Here is a 6,740-nt window from a genome sequence, read left to right on the forward strand (position 1 = left end):
TCACTAGCTTGTGTCATCATGGCACAGTGCTTTTTTTGTAAAACTGTAATTTTGGTAAGAAATTTCTCAATAAATATTTTCGATTCTGTTCACTTTGGGGTTTCTATGGTTTTATCACTCTGAGCTCTGTTTTTGCAGGACTGACTTTATGAACATTCTTTCTTTTATTTAACTAGGAAAAATTGAAGATTTTAAAGCAAATTTTAACCTCATAAAAATATTGCTTATATTATACATTGAGTAGGAATTCCAAAATAAATTGACTCTTTAGCACAAAATCCTTCACATTCTCCATCCTAAGTAGCATTTTACATTCCCCACTCCAGATTTTCCATATTGATATCACAGTCCTCAAGATTTCATCCTTCCCTTACTAAAACCTTTCTTTTTTCTCAACCCCAAATTCCTCTTTGTTCACATATTTGTTTTTAATCACTGAAAGGCCAAAGTCCATTCGCAAGCAAGTGGCTGAAGTATGTTAATGACTTTTATTTACTTAAATTACCATTAGTGAAGAAATAAGCATGATATTAAATTATCATTAGTGAAGAGATAAGCGTGAAAACAGATAAACTGTTAACTTTGGGGTAACATTTCACCAAGGCAACTGTTCTGCTGGAGGTACTGGTGGGATTGAGCTGGAAAATACAAGGGGATGGTGAATAGCTGGGTTTCCTTTGTGTCTCCCATTGTAAAGAATGATATATATATATAAAAAAAAGCAATCAGTTGTATTTTTTGGTGGAAAATAAGGATCATACCCATGCTCTGGTGGTGGTTCTAAGTGCATTGCCTCGGCCTCATCAGTGGGTGCTGGTTTGTGTTCAGTGGCACTGATGACTTTATAAAAACAAATGACAGAGTTGTTTACGCTGCCCTGCTAAAGAAAATAATCTGATTTAATGGTGCTGGTTTCTCAGTTAAAAAAAAAAAAAAAAAAAAAAAAAAACAAACCAAACCAAACAACTCTTGTGCTATGTGCTGTAATAAGCTTTTTATAAATGTGCTCATGTGGTGCTGAGCGGAGCCTGCTGTGCCGACACCATAAAACCGAGAGGGAGCTTCATCAGCTCTAAGTGCCATCGTATATTCCCTGCAGCAGCATTCGCGGGATTAATAAAGTTTGTAAGAAATACACAGGCAAAAGATTAAAAATACACGCGTGATACTACCCGTGGTAATAAAAGCTGATGTTGTTTGGACTGCTTGTTTATTGGCTTGCCCTAGACGAGATGTTTTAAGGTGAATATGATTGAAGAGATGAGCTTTCCCTCAAGGCCCTGCTTTTTCCTGCCCAGGAGCTTCCCAGGGATGCTGGTCCAGGGCTGCTTCCCTGAGCCCTCTCGTGGGCTCCTTCCTCCACTGCAACAGCACATCTTGCAAATGAGGCATTTACTGGTCTCCAAGAAGGTGATCTTTATGGAATGTGAGCTGTCTCCTCATCTCCTTGCATAAGGAAACATGTAAAAATAAAGCAAAATTAGTATTTCATTAAAGGAATGAGAAATGTTTAGGGTTTCGACCACAAATACCCTGTTTTTGTTGTGGCATCGAGCAATAACAGTGATTATGGAATTGCAACACAGGAGGCTCTTCTGGGAATAGATCTGCAGCGCAGCCTGTCACTGCTTGGCAAAATGCACTCAGGTGCTGATAGAAATGGAAAGGTTGTGTATTTGAGGTGGTTTCATTGAAAAAATCATAATGAAGTGGATTAAGAGACACCTGAAATGCCTCCTGGCTTTAAACAAAAATATCAGGATATTTCCTGACAGCATCTGGTCCTTGAGGGAAATTAAATGCCAGGTAATATTCTGTTTGGAAGAAAATAAATTAACAGCATATGTAAAATATATCTGATGCCCATTAGATTATCTTTAATCATCCATGGCATGTAGTGACTTTTGATTCCATTCTTTATTGGAATTGCTACACTGGATCTTGCTGTGTAGTGCTTACAGGAAGACACAGGTCCAGATCATTGAGTCACAGAATTTTGTCACAGGTTTTGTTTAGAAGGGACCTTAAAAATCATCCAATTCCACCCCCTGCCATGTGCAGGAACACCTTCCACTATCCCAGGTTGCTCCAAGCCCTGTCTAGCCTGGCCTTAGACATTTCCAAGCGTAAAAGATCCTCAGATACTGAAGTTTTGTGGGTATATAAATATTTTAGTCCCAGGGAAATCCGTGGGACTTTGTCACCTATTCTGAGCCCAGATTACATTCCAAATGAGATAGAGCATCCCAAAATGGAGCTGGTCTAGTGGAAGGTATCCCTGCCCGTGGCAGGGGATTGGACTGGATGACCTTTGAAAAGCTCCTACCAACCCAAACTATTCTATGATTCTGTGAAGGCCACAACAAGCCTGGTGCAGATGTTGTTTATTGAATTTGTTTTTTCATTGTGATGGGGTAGAATTGTGAGACTGGTTTGGAAACAGGGACATGAAGAGTATGAAAGTACAGACCATCCACAGAATAGCGTCATGACAATTATGGGATGTAAGGCACCAAAATGAGCCTGAGAGGCTTGGCAAGTGACACAGAGAATTGGACTGTTATCAAAACAGATTAGAGAAGGAATAGAAGGTGGGAGAGTGGGATATGGAGAACTGCAAAACTGGGCATAACTTTTAGGGGCTGTCAACAGCAGTATTTTCACAGACAAAGTGAGCAGAGCATAACTTAGAACCCATGTACACGGATTAAGCAAAGGTTGTGACTTTCAGCAGCAATGTGCTTGGACAACCAAGTGTCCTGCAGCTGCTGTGAATACAAATTCAACATTTGTCATATCTCAGTAATTGCAGTCCCTTGGTACCTTCTATTCTGAGTGTTGCAAGTTATAAATATTGTTGATGACTCAGCATTTACTTTAGACTTCTTGGGCTTTACCAGCCGTGTTTGCACACCTTGTTCCTGTTGTCACTGTTTGTCAGTGTGAACCTTCACCCAAGTGGAGGAGATTTGCAATGAATTCTGGGGGACATTTGTCTTCAGTTCAGCTTACACCAATTTGGACCTTTCTGTCATAAAGATTTTTAAAGTTGATTTGCTTTTCATTGGATGATGCAAAAGAAGAACAAGATGATGCTGTTTTTACCTCTCTTTGGGAAGGGCATGTTCCTTCAAATATTTTCCAGGATGGCTGGAAGGATACAAAAATCTTGATTTGGGGATGAACAGTTCTGGCACAAATACCAAGAGACGACACTTCCATCCTTAAAATAAGCCCCCCGACATAAGTGATAATTTAATATACATCATGCCATCTGCTTGCAGAACTGTGCAAGCTGCTCCCAGAGAAGTCAATGGGCAATGCATTTTTCCTATTATTTTAAACATTCTGGGATCAATCTTGATGTCACAAAGGCAGGCAATAGTCACCTTTCCCCAAAGACAAATACAGCTTGTCACTAGAGCAAATAACCACTGCTGCAAACCCACCATTTCTCCTCCTCCTCCTCCTCCTCCTCCTCCTCCTCCTCCTCCTCCTCCTCCTCCTCCTCCTCCTCCTCCTCCTCCTCCTCCCTCTGCCCTTCCCAGCCCTCAGGATGAAAACACAGAGTGCTCTGCCAGTTAAAGAAGCAGATGGGCAAAGGAGAAGGTTTCAGAGCTACAAAGCACAGGAGCCCTGGCAGCAGCTTTTCCCTTTATCCACTGTGAGCTTCCATCTTGGAAACTTTTACTGATCTTGACCTGACCTACAGAAACGTTTCAGCAGCATTTGAGGTTGGAGGAAGGACTCATTTCACTGTTTTCCCTTTATTCCAGTTGATACAAAAGCAGGGTCAAGCCTTGCAGAGGTATTTTCGTGCATGGGTCTTCTGCTGCTTTACTGCAGGCTCATTGGAACTTGGGAAGACAGCACAGACTACACGGAGGAGTTTTCTCTTTCTGATGAAATCACTCACAAACATGTAGAGAAATGGGAGATTGAGGCCGACTGTTCCCCAGCTCCTGGCTGCTGGTGAACCTGAATGTCAGGCATTTGCTCAGACAATCTCTGGACCTTGTGCTATGAAATGATAAATGTTGCCTGCTCATCTCCTTATAGCGTGTCTGTGTGCAGAACTCCCTCCCTCTTTCTTCAGCTCAAGTGTGCAGTTTAGTCAAATTCCCCTCTTCTCATGTTAGTGCTGTTCCACTGCTTCCATCCTCCTTATTCCTGTCATTCATACTTTTCCAGCTTCCCAGCATCCTATTTGAGGGGGGAGAAAGGAAACTCAAGCAGCACAGATTTTTCAAGGTGCAGAGGCACCAAGATGTAGAGACATGCAAAGCAATCCTGGCTGGGGGGGACATTTTGATGTCTCCACACAAATCATAGAATCGTGGGATTGTGGTATGGTTTGGGTGGGAAGGAACCTTAAACCTTATCCAGTTCTACCCCCTGCCATGGCCAGGGACACCTTCCACTATCCCAGGTTGCTCCAAGCCCCATCCAGCCTGACACTTCCAGGGATCCAGGGCAGCCACAGCTTCTCTGTTATAATTTCAAGCAACTTTCTCTGCCCAGACACTTCAAATTCAAGTTCCTTTGGTGTTCTTTGATCCATCCGCTATGGCCTGCAGATCAGAAGTTACTCATTTTACACCCTGCTCCTTTCTTGGCCCTCCACACTGCCTGGCAGGCTTCCTAATCCACTCGTGTTTGTAAAAGGATTGATAATTCATTCCTTCTCTTAGAAAGTCGTTCTTCAAATCTCTTAGTCTACCTTTTAATAGAATGCCTGCTCTCTATTTTTTCCATGTTTGAACACGAAGTCTTCTTACTTGTAACAGCCTCCTTCGCTCTGATCTTTAATTACAGTAGCTTTCTTCTGGTCTTTTTAAAAGTCTTTTTTGATACACTCCGAGTATTTTCTCTGAGCCTCTAATATGGTGTCTTTAAACAATATCTCTGCTGCTTGCAAACATTTCACCCCGTCGTGGCTTGTACTAATTTCCTTTGAACAAGTCGCCTCATTTTTCGTAGGGCTCCTTTTTAAATCCAGCGCTGTGCTTGGTGATATTTTTGGCTGCCTTGTTCCTATGACTGTACTGGAGCTCAGCACATTATGGCTCTTCTCCTACAGAGTCTCTCTTTGATAACACCATAATGATCCTGGGCTGCACAAGGAGTTCTTTCTCCAATGACTAAATCTCCAAGGAGTGTTTGTTCACAGGTATCTAAACATTTACCCTCAGTATCCATTATATTTATCCATTGTACATGAACAAAAATGTTTCTCCTTTTTATTGCATCTTGTGTACCCACAGCATCTTTGGGCTCCTCTGGGACATCTCAGGCAGTGGCACTGCCCCGGCCAAGACATTGAGGAGTAGCTCTGTTGTTGTCCTATTCTTGGCTCCTGCCCCAAGAGATCTTCATGACTTCCCACGGTGTCTTTCTCACCTTTCATCGTACCCTTCTCTCCAGAACAAACAATCCTTGGCCAGGATTCAATTTCCAGACAAACACCATCCTTTACACTCACACCGGGGCACTTGTACAGCCAGGACGGATGAGCTGAAGGTCAGGAGAGCATCTTCACAGCTGGGAGCTGGAGTCTGGACTCTCAGCAAGGAAAGGACATTGCCTGGAGAGTGGGAGATGCTGCTTCTAATACACTTTATGTAATGACTCTGAAAATTGGGCTCGAAGCAGCATGGTCTAGTGGAAGGTGTCCCTGCCCATGGCAGGGTGTTGAAAGGAGATGAGCTTTAATGTCCTTTCCAACCCAAACCACTCAGTGATTCCCTGATATTATATCATACATCTTATATAACATTATATTCCTTTATATCTATATTTGATCCTGTTTTATGTGCATTTTCTCATGTTTTAGGGGACTACATCTTTCCTCAGCCCTATTTTTTGGAGGGGACTGCCACCAAACCCCAGTGGCATTGTTGATCTGCAAATTCTGGAGCAGCACAAGGCGCTGCTGGGATCCAGGCATTGTCCTCTGCATCCTGTGGGAGTGGAGCTGCTGATCTGGGAATGGAGTTGGAAAACATTCTGATGCCAGGAGCTGTGTGTACTTGCTGCAGAGCTCATACAGGTGTGCTAATGAGAGACTCTGCTCCTCACAAGTCTGAGACTTTGGAGAATATTAGTAAAAATGCCAATTTGCATGTCTTGGGGTTAATTGAGGGAATCTCCGGTGGAAAAATCTTACTGTCACTTCGGAAGCTGGTTCTGAATACAAATTGTGTGTCCCTACTGGATATCCAGAAATCTTTTCAATTTCTTTGCAAACCTGTAGGAATAAAGAAGGTTGTTGGCTCCCAGAAGTTTTCCTCAAAATTTCAGACATTTTTTATCTGTGTTGACATTAGCATAGGACTCCTACACCGAGCATGGAGAATATGTGGGATCCTCCACCAAACAAACAAGAAAGGGGCATAAATATTTTCTCAGCTATTCCCCAGGCCACATGTTTTTCATAGGAAAATACATATTTCTGCATGCAAAATACCAATTCTTTTCAAGTGGGGCAACACTCTGATTTTATGCCTGCACTCTAATCCAAGTTTCTTGGATATAAAAATAATTACTGGATGTTTTTATCTTTGTTTGAGCTAAGCAGTTGTTTGACAAGATGCAGTTGTCTCATTGAGAAACAGGGAAGCAGAGAACTGGTTCATTCACCTGATCCTGATTAAGAATCGGTGCAGGTTTTTATTATCCTGGGATCACAGTGTGTTTTCTCATCATGTGGGCTTCCAGGGGGATTTCTTTCCTTTTAGAAC

General features: G+C 42.3%; 1 long non-coding RNA gene across 1 annotated transcript; it reads right to left on the reverse strand.

Annotated features, from left to right (window-relative positions):
* Nucleotides 1-976: 976 nt before the first annotated feature.
* LOC128820860 (uncharacterized) lies at nucleotides 977-6,247 on the reverse strand. Its single transcript, XR_008440988.1, has 3 exons — nucleotides 6,167-6,247; nucleotides 3,106-3,150; nucleotides 977-1,446 (listed from the first exon to the last, which is right to left on the reverse strand). It is a non-coding gene; the product is annotated as an uncharacterized LOC128820860 (long non-coding RNA).
* Nucleotides 6,248-6,740: the final 493 nt, after the last annotated feature.

This window comes from Vidua macroura, chromosome 31 (genome assembly GCF_024509145.1).
Source record: "Vidua macroura isolate BioBank_ID:100142 chromosome 31, ASM2450914v1, whole genome shotgun sequence".
Lineage (NCBI taxonomy): Eukaryota > Metazoa > Chordata > Aves > Passeriformes > Viduidae > Vidua > Vidua macroura.